Source organism: Gopherus evgoodei, chromosome 2, assembly GCF_007399415.2.
Source record: "Gopherus evgoodei ecotype Sinaloan lineage chromosome 2, rGopEvg1_v1.p, whole genome shotgun sequence".
Classification (NCBI taxonomy): domain Eukaryota; kingdom Metazoa; phylum Chordata; order Testudines; family Testudinidae; genus Gopherus; species Gopherus evgoodei.
In genome coordinates, this window is record NC_044323.1 from 169,868,121 (window position 1) to 169,882,537 (window position 14,417).

The following is a 14,417-nucleotide window of genomic DNA, read 5'->3' on the forward strand; positions in this document are numbered from 1 at the left end:
TTTTTCCAATTCTGAGATGGGGCAACCAGAATTGCATGCAGTGTTCAAGGTTTGGGTATATCTTAAATTTATATAGTGTCAGTATGACATTTTGTGTCTTATCTATCCCTTTCCTAATGGTTCCTAACATTTTGTTAGCTTTTTTGACTGCCACTGCATATTAAGGAGATATTTTAGAGCACTATCCATGATGACACCAAGATCTGTCTTGAGTGGTAACAGCTAATTTAGACTCCATCATTTTGTATGTATAGTTGGAATCATTTTTTCCAATGTGCATTACTTTGCACTTATCCACATTGAATTTCATTTGCCATTTTGTTGCCTGATGACAGCCATCCAACATAAAAACAAGAAGTGGAACCAACTACTACTATCCCACAACCCACAACACCCAACCACTGGGAGAAACCATGGCACCAGTACCCACCACATGAACAGTACATGGCACCCAAACATCATCAGTTTATTAAAACTTAGCTCTAACTGGAGCTGAATTATCTGTTGTCATAAAAAGATAAGAAAAGTTAATAGCACAGAAGTACTTTATATCTCTTTGACTGTAAAGGGTTAACAAGTTCAGTAAGCCTGGCTGTCACCTGACCAGAGGACCAATCAGAGGACAGGATACTTTCAAATCTTGAGGGAGGGAAGTCTTTGTGCTGTGCTGTTAGTTTTGGTTGTTGTTCACTCTGGGGACCTCATTGGGACCAGACGTGCAACCAGGTTTCTCTCCAATCTCCATGATACAGGTTCTTATAGATTCAAAATAGTGAGTATTAGGTAGATAAGGTGAGTTAGGCTTATGTTTGTTTTCTTTATTTGCAAATGTGTATTTGGTTGGAAGAAGTTCAAATGTGTATTTGGCTGAAAGGAGTTCAAATTGGTATTTTGCTGAAAAGATTTTAATTTGTACTTGTATACTTAGACTGGGAGGGTATTCCCAGTGTCTATAGCTGAAAGACCCTGTACCTATTCCATTTTTTTTTAATTTACAAAGATAATTTTTACTGTTTTTTCTTTCTTTAATTAAAAGCTTTTCTTGTTTAAGAACCTAATTGTTTTTTTACTCTGGTGAGACCCCAGGGGACTGTGTCTGGATTCACCAGGGAATTGGTGGGGAGAAAGGAGGGAAGAGGGAGAGAGAGGCTGATTTCTCTCTGTGCCAGGATTACTTTCTCTCTCAGGGAAAATCTAGGAGGGGAAGAGAGAAGGAGGGGGGGAAAGTGCATTTTCCTCTCTGTTTTAGATTCAAGGAGTTTGAATCTCAGTGATCTTGCAGGGTGACCTAGGGAGGGGAAGCCTGGGAGAGGCAATGGTGGGGGAAAGGGTTTACTTTCCTTGTGTTAAGATCCAGAGGGTCTGGGTCTTGGGGGTCCCTGGGCAAGGTTTTGTGGGGACCAGAGTGTACCAGGCACTGGAATTCCTGGTTGGTGACAGTGCTACAGGTTCTAAGCTGGTAATTGAGCTTAGAGGAATTCATGCTGGTACCCCATCTTTGGACGCTAAAGTTCAGAGTGGGGAATTATACTATGACATCTGTACTTTAAGGGACTGAACTTCTCCCCCCCCCCCGCCACACACGCACAACCTGATACCATACCAACATGTGGAGAACTAGAAGAATTCTTCTGACAACTCTACCTCAAAGAATTATTTTCATAGCAATGATGACACCACTCACAATTATCCTGGCCAAACCACCAATGGAAAGAAAAAAGAATCATCTGGCTGGGTACCACAGAATGGAGGAAGCCACACTTTTGATCATTAAATTGACTGCTTCAGAAAAAAAAATGACTGAAATCTTGGACAAATATTACATCCACCACTGGGAGGACAGCTATACAGTCCCAGGGGCAGCAGGTTATATGGGCTCAATGTGCTCGAGCACCAGGAATATTCAAGGCTGAGGGCTGTGCTCCACCAATATTTGGAGCTGGGGGGTTTCTCCCCTGGCCCTGCCTGGAGTGGGCCCCACCCCCCCTCCTCAGAGCTTCCCTGCCTGAAAGAAAACGGCCTGTGCCTCTCTCCCTTGCTTGTGCTGCTTCTGCCTAAGGCTATAGAGATCAGTGGCTGGCAGCCTCTTGGAGCACCAGGGGAGGGAAAGGGGGAGAGGCATACATGTGCTTGGGAGCTCTCTCCCCCGTCCCCTGGCACCCACATGGAGGAGACACCAAGGGCACTTCCAGCCAGGAGATGGACATCTGGGGTGGACCTCACTCACCTGAGCAGCTGCTGGGGCTTCAGTGAGATTTGACACTGTGGTCCACCCCCTTCCCCGGCAGCCCCCACTCCTGCCCAATTCTGGGCAAGGGGCAGCCCCATCCCCAGTGACACAAGGGTGAGGGGCAGCAGGCTGCAGCAGAGGAGGAAGGAAGCCACATGTGTTGGCAGTCCCCCCGCCCTGCAGCATCCACCCACCTACCACAGGGGAGATGGGGGAGGAGGGGAGCTTCCTAGACCTGAGCAACTGGGGCTTGGGTGAATTTTGTGACACCCTACCCCCCACTCCAGCCACCACCCTGCAGTCCCCACTCCTGCCCCATGCTGGGCAAGAGGCAGTCCCATCCCCAGTGAGGCTATGGTGAGGGGAAGCAGCAGGGGAGGACACACGTGATGGCAACCCCCCCTGGTATCCTAGGAGCATGTGCAGTGACCGTGGTGCAGAGTGAGTGTGCTGCCAGGGGTGAGGGGGAAGGCGGTAGCGGAGGGGTCCCTCCCCTGGAGCTTGCTGCTGCTAGTAAGGGGGGGGAGTCCTCTCTGGCCCTAGCCCTGGGGCAGCCTGTCTGCATCCCAAGTTCCTTATCCCCAGCCCTGCCCCACCCCAGAGCCTGTGCCCCCAGCATCCCAACCCTGAGCACCCTCCTGCACTGTGAACCCCTCATCCCCAGCCCCACCCCAGAGCCCTCATTTGATGGGAAAAACGTGCAACTTAAATTTGATGGTCAGTCTGGAGTATCATTGTGTTTAGCACAATACTTGATTATTTTACACCCTTTAAAGTATACAGGTGTTACAAAGTGGGAATGTTCTTAATGTTTTCTATGAATATTGTGTGGGTGCCTCAATTTCCCCTGTGCATTTCTCAAGGATCTAGATGGTGGGATAAGAGTGTGTGATTGTTGTAGAGCCCTAGAGTGAAAGTGTGATGCCGTCTGCACAGAGAATGGCCAAAACCCTGTCTCCGGGCAGCTGATGGCCTGGACTGCTCTCCTGCAAGGTGCCAACTGAAGATGTTGGAGAACAAAGAGATCAGGTGGCCTCCTAATGCCTGGAAAAGAGACAAAAGTCAGAGGAGAGAGTGTCAGTGCCTGTGCAGATGTCCAGGAAGCCGCATGGCATGGAAGGGGATGCTGGGATGCTTTGGAACTACTCCATACAAAGCCAGTCAGGACTCTGGGAGAGCCTCCTCTCTCTGAGCATACTGTCTCCAGGGCAAGAAGCTTACACCTTCCTGGGTCTGACCTCGGAGCATTCAGCTTGCTCTTCCACACTGTGCGCTTTCCGCAGCGAGTGTGCCCAGGCAGGTCCTGGGGCAACCAGAGGTCCGTGCACCCCAACTCTGCAGTCAGACATGACTCTCAGCCAGCCGGTAAAACAGAAGGTTTATTAGATGACAGGATCACAGTCTAAAACAGAGCTTGTAGGTACAGAAAACAGGATCCTTCAGTCAGGTCCATCTTGGAGGGTAGAGAGCCTAAACTTAAGTTCTGGGCCTCTCCCCATTTCCCCAGCCAGCTCCAAACTGACACTCCCTCCTCTGGCCTTTGTGTCTCTTTTAGACAAGGAGGCCACCTGATCTCTTTGCCCCCAACACCTTCAGTTGGCACCTTGCAGGGGAAGCTGGGACACCCACACATTATTCAGAGAAAACATTAAGAACATTCCCACTTTCTCACAACAGGTGCAACAAAATATAATACCATATATTGAAGCAGGCAAGTGCTGCTTCTGACTTTCCACTTTTAATTGACCCTTATAATCTTGTGGTGCTGATGCATTGTAGCTTCATTTTATATCGGCTTACAGGGTGGGAGTGGGGGGGGACCACCATTTTGGGCACCACCAAAAATTATACAAACCTGCTGCCTATGTACAGTCCCTGAAACCTTACTACCAGATAGTGCTCAAAGTAGCAGACAAAAGGGGAATCATCGTAGGCCTCAACAGGGATAACTATGTTAACAAGGCTAACCGACAATTCTCCAACACTATCTACTATACAAAACTCAGAGAAGACCTCACACCACAAATTACCCAGTTTAAGGATATCATCAAATTCTTCCTCCAAAAACTCTGAGAAATTCTACAAACTCATCCCCCCACAAACCCACCCTGATCTGATTCCCAAAATACACAAACAAGGGAACGCAGGCAGACCCTCATATCTGGCCAGAGCACTCTTAATGAAGTACTAATTGAGACTCATATAAACCATCCTCAAACCACTCCCCACACAAAGAGCTAGCTTCCTCAACCAATTTCCTCCAGAAATTCCAACATTAACAGCCTCCCTCAGAACGCTATCCTTGGCACCATGATGTCACTTCCCTATACACCAATATCCCTCACAATGACAGCATAGCTGCCTTGCTCAAATATTTATAAGACAATGAACAACTCTCAGATATCCACCCCAAACACATTGCTGAACTGATCCATTTCATCCTTACCAATAACAATTTTACATTCAACAACAAACATGGGAACGGTCATGGATACTAGCATGGCTTCCCAATATGCCAGCCTCTTCATGGGACACTTTGAAGAACAATTCCTGGACAGATGCACCACAAAACCAATGATATATCTGAGATACTCTGATATTTTCATCCTTTGGACAGGCAACTTGGATTTCCATCACCGCTTCAACCATCACCATGAAACTCTCTCTGGAACATTCTCACATCAGCACCAACTTGCTGGACACTATGAACAGCTTCAACAATGGAACCCTGCACACAGCTATATCAAGAAACCCACCGATCACCACATCTATCTTCATAGATCCAGTAACTACCCCAGACACATCAAGAAATCTATTATCTATAGACAGGCACTCAGATATCACAGAATATGCTCCAAAGAGAAAGTCTAGGATATACATCTTAACCCATGGAAAACATCCTTCATGAAACAAGGATACTCCACCAGAGAAGTAGATCGCATCATGGAGCAGAGACTCCAAATACTCCAAGAGAACTTACTTCAATATAGAAATAAAACTCCTCCAACGACATGCTGCTAGTTGTTACCTAAACCCATACAGGGTATCATCAAACAACTACAAACAAGACTCGATGGGGACCCCATCCTGAAAGACATCTTTCCTGAAACCTCTCTTCTGGTCTTCAAACAACCCCCCACCCTCTCCAAGCTCATCAGAAGCAAGTTCCCTACAGACCAGGACACACCAACCCCAAGCAGCACCAGACCAGGCAGAACAACAGATGCTAAACCTGCAGGCATATCTCCATTGCTACAATGACCAACTCACCCCACAACACACCTTTCAAGTTCCCTGGGTCCTACACATACCTATCACAAAATGTGGTGTACCTAATACAGTGCACTAAATGCCCCAATAATAACACATGCCGGTGAAACCAGACAATCGCTATGCTCTCAAATCAACTCTCACAGAAAAATAATAAAAAACAAAAACATCCTATTACCTGTAGGTGAACACTTTTTTTCACAAAGCAATCACTCTGAATCTGACCTATTGGTCCTCATCCTCAAAGGAAACCTCCACAACACTTTCAAAAGAGAAGCCTAGGAGCTTAAATCTGTAACTTTGTTAGACACTAAAAATCATGATCTTAATAAAGACCCTGGATTTATGGTTTATTACAACAATCTGTAACCCACTAACCCCTCTTTTTGTCCTATTACTACAGAAGTACTAACGGGCCACTTCCCCTTGAATGATGTCATAGAATAAGTGCTAACTACTTATGCTAAACTATATTTTGATCTTGTATTTAGCTGACACTCTCAGTATCCTTCCCAGACCTGAAGAAGAGCTCTATGTAGCTCAAAACCTTGTCTCTCTCACCAGCAGAAGTTGGTCCAATAAAAGATATTACAGCAGAACCTCAGAGTTATGGATACCTCAGGAGTGGAGGGTTTTTGTAACTCTGAAATGTTCCGTAATGCTGAACAAGACATTACGGACTTCAGCCATGGCGGGTTGGGGCTGCAGCTGTGTGTGTCTGTGGGGGCGGGGGATCAGGCTTATGGGTTGGGGCTTCTGCCCAGTGGGAGCACCAGGGCTCAGAGCTTTGTATCTGGGGTGGGGGAGTACTGGGACTTGGGGCTTCAGCCCCGCATCTCTGTTCCTGACATCCACCCGATAGGGGGCACCAAGCCTTAGAGCTCTCCATGGCTCTGCTCCTGGTTTCAGCCAGGGGGAGGCATTCCAGGGCTTGGGGCTTTAGCTATAGGAGGAGCAGTGGGGCTGAAACTGGCATGCCCCCAGTCTCTAAAGCCCTAACCCCAGCAATTCGCACAGAGCTGAAGCCAGGAACAGAGTCGCAGGGCTGAAGTCTCGAGTCTCAGCACTCTCCTCAGTCTAAAGTCCTGAGCCACAGTGCTTTCAAGGGTCAGAAGCTCCAAGCTTCCTCCCCTACCCGGAGCCCTGCCTCCCCCCACTCTGTGACTGCTGACCCAGCCCCCTCATGGCTGAAGCCCTGAGCCCCAATGCTAAAACCCCAAGGCAGATAAGTCAGTAACTCTGGTGTTCATATCTTTTGAGGTTCTACATATCTCACCCACCTTGTCTCTAATTTTGTTGCCCAGTCACCCAGTTTTGCGAGATCCCTTTGTAACTCTTTGCAGTTAGCTTTGGACTTAACTATCTTGAGTGATTTTGTAACATCTTCAGACTTTACTGTAACCTAACTCTTAACCATCTCTTCCGGATTTCTTATGAATATATTGAACAGCACAAGTCCTAGTACAGGTCCTTGGGATACTCTGCTATTTACCTCTTTTCATTGTAAAAAAGATCATTTAGTCCTACCCTTTGTTTCCCATCTTTTTGCCAGTTAGTGATCCATGAGAGCACCTTCCCTCTAATCCCATAACTGTTTACTTGGTGTGGGACTTTGTCAAAGACTTTCTGAAAGTCCAAGTATACTATACCAACTGGATCATGCTCTGGATAGACATTACATTAACTATCCTCCAATCATTTGAGACCAATTTAAGCTATTGGTTATATACCACAGTTGTTAGTTCTGCAGTTTCATAGTTGAATTCCTTCAGAACTCTTGGGTGAATACTATCTGGTCCTGGTGACTTATTACCTCCATTGACACCTCAATCTGGGACAGTTTCTCAGATTTGTCTCCTAAAAAGAATGGCTCAGGTGTGGGGATCTCCCTCACATCCTCTGCAGTGAAGACTGATGCAAATAAATCATTTCGCTTCTCTGCAACGCCCTTGTGTTCCTTGAGTTTAGCTTTAGAATCTCGATTGTCCAGTGGGCCCTCTGACTGATTGACAAGCTTCCTGCTTCTGACGTGCTTTAAAAAAAAAATTGTTGTTGCTTTCTGTCCTTAATTAGCTGTTCTTCAAATTGTTTTTTTCGGTCTGCCTAATTATATTTTTACACTTGACTTGCCAGAGTTTATGCTCCTTTCTATTTTCCTCAGTGGTAATTGACTTCCGGCTTCATGGAGACCTGCAAGTTTAGATAGTGCTAATAGACAAACAGAATTTTGGGTGCTCGTCCAAACTGAATATTTCAAGATTCTTTGACCACTAACTTGATACATATATTTAGGTAGAGTTCTCTGTGACATTGGGCAAGTCTCTCTCCACCTAAATTTCCTCATCTGTATATTGGTGATAATGGTAACCTCAAAGTAGTCCTGTAATGTTTGAGTCGTTGTTATTTGTCATGTTCTTTATGTCCTCAAATGGAAGTGTTGTGATTTTTTCTAGTTTACTTTGTACTTGGCTAGTTTATTGGTACAATAATACTGGGATGTAGTTTGGTAATGGGGCAACCCTTTTAGGAGGCCGTGCTAGTTTAATACTGGAGTTAGCATATATGTTTTGTTTAGATATTAACTTTCCCTTTGATATATTTCTTATCTGCTTCTAAAACTACTGAGGGAATAAAAGTATTATTTCACTGTGAGAGTTAAAATTCTGCCAGGGAAATATGGAAAGTATAAAATGCTCCACAGCTCTACAGGCTATGAATTGTAATTAAGGCTAAGATTTAGTCATGGGTACTTTTACTAAAAGTCATGGACAGGATATGGGCAATGAATAAAAATTCACAGCCTGTGACCTGCCCATGACTTTTACCAAAAATACCTGTGCCTCAGGTCGCTCCAGCAGTGGCTAGTGCGGCTGGCCGTGGGGCACCCAACAGTACTGGCCTTACCATGAGGTGAACTGAGGTGGTTGCCTCAGGTACCAGACTGTGTGGGGGTGCTACTGGGACCCAGAGTATAAAAAATTGTGTCTGCTGCTGGTGCATATGTATTCTCTCTGCTCTAGATGCACAGAAATGGAGTGCTGTGCTGGAGGAAGGAGGGCACAAGAGACATAACAGGCAGGCAGGAGAAAAGGTGAGAGGGAATAACAGAAAACAGCAGGAGCTGCAGGGGGAGAGAGGAGGAGGAGCCTCCTATGTACCTCTCTAGCACCCCCAGGAGTCTGGACAGATTAACACCAGCTTCTAAAGGAACTTTCTGTTTCCTGCTGCTTCCCTGAACCCACTGGAGGAGAACAGGCAGTCAACTGAAGTAGTAGGAGCCAGTTAGGCCCTTGAGACGCTGCTACCAGCTTGCTTATTTGTCCCCTTCAACTGAGTGTTGAGAGCCACTATAGCTGTCACAGCACAGCAGTCATGAGTGAAAGAAGAAAACGCCCCTTTGGGGCAGCATTCAGAAAAAGAAAGAAAGCAAAGGAAACTTTTCTATCTAAGCAGGAAGGAGCTCTCCTGAGATACATAGACACAAATGTTCACAGTGAGCCTTTCGGCCCCAGTGAGGATGTGAGTGGTGAGGAGATGCCTGATCTTCCAGTTAGTCAGAGTGCAGGTGACCTGGCAGCTACTGCAGCATCCATATCTCAATCTCAAATGGATGTAACCATGCACATTCCTGAAGAAAAGTATAGATCAGAGAAGAGTGTGGTGGAGACACAAGAAACAGCTGCTGCTGGGTTTATTTCCTTAAGTCTAGATGATCCAGACTTGTGGATCCACCTAAGTGGTAGCCTGAGAGACTTTCTTGTACTTCATGGGCCACAGCAAGTGAAAAACTTCATGTTCCTCAAAGACAATGAAGATAGAAGTTTTCATCCAACACATTACTGGTGTGAAATCCTCAATGGTGACAAAGTGGCTTATATACTCAGAAACCCAGAATGCTGCATACTGTTTTTGTTGCAAACTCTTCCAGTCTAATGTTTTAAACATTGGGTTCTACAGGAACAAAGGACTGGAAAAATCTAGCTAGAAATCTGGCATGCCATCAGGGATTTCAAAATGTTCTGAAGAGTGCACAGAAGTTGGCAAAGGAACTTCACACTGAAGCTATTTTCCCATCCATTCAAGAGTACAAGAGCCACCAAAGAAGATGACATTTTGATTACGAGGCATGGGATAATCCCATAAGAGACCCCAAACAACAATTCAAAGTTGAAATCTTTAACCAAGTGTTAGATTGTGCAATACAGTCAGTTGAAGAACGTTTCATGCAGCTCAAGGAACACTGCAGTATATTTAGGATGTTGTATGATATTCCAAAACTCCTCAATGTACCTGAAGAAGACCTACACCAGCAACGCAGGGCACTAGAGACAGTGTTGACACATGATGACATGCATGATATTGATGCAAGCAATTTAGGTGATGAACTGAAAGCCCTTTCAAGACACATTTCAGCAGGATCAACTCCAAAGGCTGTTCTGGAATATTTTTGCACAAATAAGCTCATCACCTTCTTTCCAAATGCTTTTGTTGCTCTGCACATACTTCTAACACTTCCTGTAACAGTTGCCAGTGGAGAACGCAGCTTGTCCAAGCTGAAGTTAATAAAAACACATCTACACTCCACAATGACACAGGAGAGGCAGGTCGGCCTTGCAACCATCTCAATAGACCATGAGCTGGCCCAGACTGTGGACCTTCAGAAAGCAGTTCAAATCTTTGCAACCAAGAAGGCATGGAAAGCACCACTTTGATTATTCAAACAGATAAAAATGCCAGTGTTTACTATGCAGACAAGAAAAGTTATATTTGCTCTTCAGGTGTTTGTTACTTAAAATTTTTGAACAAGGCATTTTAAGTTGTTAGTTCTCCTCTATTAGGATCAGTAGCAGAGCAGTACCATGAGAGGAGTAGAACCGAAGAAGAGAGAATTGAGACCCTTCAAAGTTTTGACCCAAGCAAGGGGGCATGGGAGCATCATTTGAGCTCCCCGCCTCAGATGCTAAAATGTTGTGGGCCGACCCTGGGACCCAAACAGCTGGCCCTAGGGCCAGCTGCTCCAGCGGCACTGCAGTCAGCTGTGCCAGCCGCTGCAGAAGTCACAGAGGTCACGGAAAGTCACGGAATCTGTGACTTCCACAACCTCCATGAAAGAATCACAACCTTAATCATAACAGGGCAGGTGTATACTAGAAGCGCTGTATCAGTCACTATAGCACATCTGGTGAAGACACTCTCTGTCGATGGGAGAACATTCTCCCATTGGCATAATTACTCCACCTGTGTGAGAGGCAGAAGCTATAACAGCTTTGGTGTGGACAGTGCTTAAGTCACTGAAACTTGTGTCACTTGGAGGTGTCTTTTTCACACCTCTGAGTGACGTAAGTTAGATTGACTTAAGTAGTAGCGTAGAACTGCTGCAAATACAAAATCTATGTACACCTCTACCCCGATATAATGCTGTCTTTGGGAGCCAAAAAATTTCACTGCCTTATAGGTGAGACCACGTTATCTCGGGTTCGGTTCAGTATGGCATACTGCCATGCCGGACTGGACCGGCTTCCCCTGTGGTGATTTAAAAGGCCCAGTACTTCAGCCGCTGCGAGGAGCCCTGGGCCCTTTAGATCACCGCTGGAGCTCCAGCAGCAGGGCTCGAGTGAGGATTTAAAGGGCCCGGGGCTCCCCGCAGCAGCTGGAGCCTCTGCCCCTTTAAATCCCTGCCCGGGCCTGGCTGCCAGAGCCCCAGCTGGCATTTAAAGGGCCCATGGCTCCAGCCTCTGTGGGGAGCCCCAGTCCCTTTAAATCACCACTGGAGCTCTGGCAGCAGGGCTCGGGCAGGGATTTAAAGGGCCTGGGGCTCCATATGAATTTGGATATAACGTGGTAAAGCAGTGGGGTTCGGGTGGCATTTTAAAGGGCCCAGGACTCCCCGCTGCTTTACCGCATTATATCCGAATTCATGTTATATCGGGTCGCATTCTGTCGGGGTAGAGGTGTAGCTGAGCAACTGCTGCAATTTGCTGCTTATTCTATGTAAACATCCTCTTGTTGGTGGGAATGGATGTTTTCCATTTTCTTTCATATAATGCTCATACAGTTTGTCAGTCAAACTCTTTGTATTCTCCGAAACATCTCTAATATTCTGCTGGAGAAAACCCAGTTTACCTGCTGTTCCTGCTGCCCTCACCTGATGCTATTGTATTAAACTTTCATTTGATAATCTTCAGTCTTTTGACAGTATATGTCCAGTGCATGGATCATTTTAACGAATGCTTTGGTTACACCTTAAAAAAACATAGGAAAGGATATTGATTGGAGACCAGCCCAGAAGATATTCTAGCTCTGATCCACCTGCTGTGCTACAGGTACATACATCTTTGGGGGATGCTGTTGCAATGTGTTCACTTTCCTATGGTGCCTGATGCATGGAACAGGTCCACAGATAACATCCTTCACAAAATCTGTTGATTTAATGTAACATCACAAGTCCTGTTCCTCATTCAAGAAAAAAATCTTCAAACCTTAGACACTCTATTTCCTCTCCTTAGACACTTGCTCTTTTCCACTCAGTCCTCTCTATATCTCCACCTCTGTCTTGTTCCCTCTCCACAAATCAAAACTGTCCAAAGGTAACCATTATCCCGTTTCTGCTCTTAAAAAAAAAATTGTCCAAAAAAAAAAAAAAAACCTCTATGAAAAAACCCTTTCCTTTGCACAGCTCTACTCTTAACATTCATACAAATTCATGACATATACAAAATTCCAGTTAGTCCACAATGGCAATCTTGCTTTAGAAATGTATTGGCTATTAAATTTAACTCTATGTGTGTATTCTGTCTCTTCCCCTGCCCCTTCCTCCCAGTACAGACTGTATTTAAATAAAATAGCAAAAGAGTTGACCTATGCAGTCCTAGATCCTTGAAATTCTGTCCTGCAGACAGAAGTTAATTTCTATTGTTTTTACAGGAACAATTCTTCAGTGGAATTCACTCTATAGTGCAGAATTTAAACCATGATCTATGGACTACTGAAGTCAATGGGCTTTGGATCAAGTCCTTAACTCTGAAATATTAAGACTTTAGGAGTGCATACTGCATCCACAATGGCAGTAAGAGAAGCAGTCAAGTCAATTACCTTCCAGGTCTCCAGGTTTCTTTTCCCATTAGGTCAATTATGCACTAAGTCAACTTGTTGGATTAGCTGAGAGGAAAATATATGTATCCTTGCTTTGCCTATGGGTGAAAGTAACTACTATTTGGCACTAGTGTTCATCAGATATCTCTCAGGAATCTTTGGAACCAGAGGCAAAGCATTTGTTTGCTTTCCTTTATAATGGAGAGACTAATGTGCAGAAATTAATAAGAAAGGCTTAACATTTCATTTATTGACAGAGCATTTTCATTGGCTAATGAACATTATAAAATAGCATATTAATCTCCTCTATATAAATCTCACAGATCAATTGAAACTTGTTGTTAGCAATGTAAACTCCCAGCTTCTTCTTCCAACATTGTGTGTGTGTATATATATATATCATGATGCAGGTTAATATGTCTATGCTTCCAAGCTTATGGTACTCCAGGGTATGTTTATCTCAGCTGTGCTTGATGGCTCACAACACCCTGGGGCATGGTGCTTCTCAGAATGCCTGTACCTCCAAGTTATCCTTTATTTTTTAAGAGACTTGTTAGAGTGGGTGATGATTGAATTTGATCAAAATTAGTCTTTTTCCACACTGTTCCCCAAAACCATTCCACGATTTGGAGTGTTGCATTCCTTGAAGACAGAATATTTTGCAAGAATGATGGCAATCATTATATAAGGGAACATCAAAGGCTCAATTTCCATGCCCAATTTTAGGGTCTTATTCTCTGTGTGTGCATTGAAATCTAATGAATTAAAATAATAAAGAATTATATTTAACAGTATCTTGGTGGAAGCGGCCAAGAATTTGGATACTTTTCATAGCAGTCATCAATCAAGGAGCTAGTGAAATTGATTTAGAGGAGGGGGGCTGGTGGAATATTTCTGGAACCAGCCTTACAAGGTTCTACCATACAAGGTCTCCCCAGCTATCTGGAGATTTCCCACTTAGGGAATGGATTCCTCAAGCTCATGCCACGGAGTTGTCCTGGCCCAGTTCCCTGTGCAATTATATTATTGCTGTGCTGTTTACTAGTTCCAATCTCACTGGGGCTTTGAGCTTTGATGTCTCCTTTTTTGTTCCTATTTAAGGAAACAAAACCTTTGCACTGAGATGACCAGCTTCTAAAACCCTCCCCACTTAAGTCCCCAAATGAGTGAGAATGGAAGGGGACATAAGTTAGGAAAGCCTATGAGACCTAGGGGCAGCTCTGAGATTTTCATGGGCTTCTGCAGTATGGGACTGAAAAATAGCTATTGTTGAATTTGACCTTTAAATAGGGGCTAGTACTCCCTTTTTATTAGAAATCTCTCCTTTCCCCCCCTTTTCATTTAAAATAAAATATGCCTGAAAATCCCCTACTCTGTTATTGCAGAGTTGCTTCTAAATCAGGTTTGCAGAACATAGGCAGTTAATGGTGCTTTTAGGAATGAGTAATTTTTATATATATATATAAAATTAAAATCACAGTTCATTCATGCTCTTCTACAAGTTGATGTGATAATGCAATATCTGAATGTATTAGATTTTAATACACAAGCTTCTGAAACTCGAGTGTATCCATTAAGCCTTTGATGTTAGGCCTACTAAGCCGAATCAGGGCACAACAAAATGGATCTTAACTTAGTAGAATAGAGATTGCCTGGATGAGAAGCATGACGGAGTAAGAGAGAGCATTTAGTAGAAAAAAGGACTGATCTGTTCGGCTTTCAGCTTTTCACTTCAGTCACCATATAAAAGGTTTGTCATGAACTGGTCAGAACTCAACTGTTAGCTCAGACCAAACCTGGTGGCCAATGAGACAGGAAGAGAGTA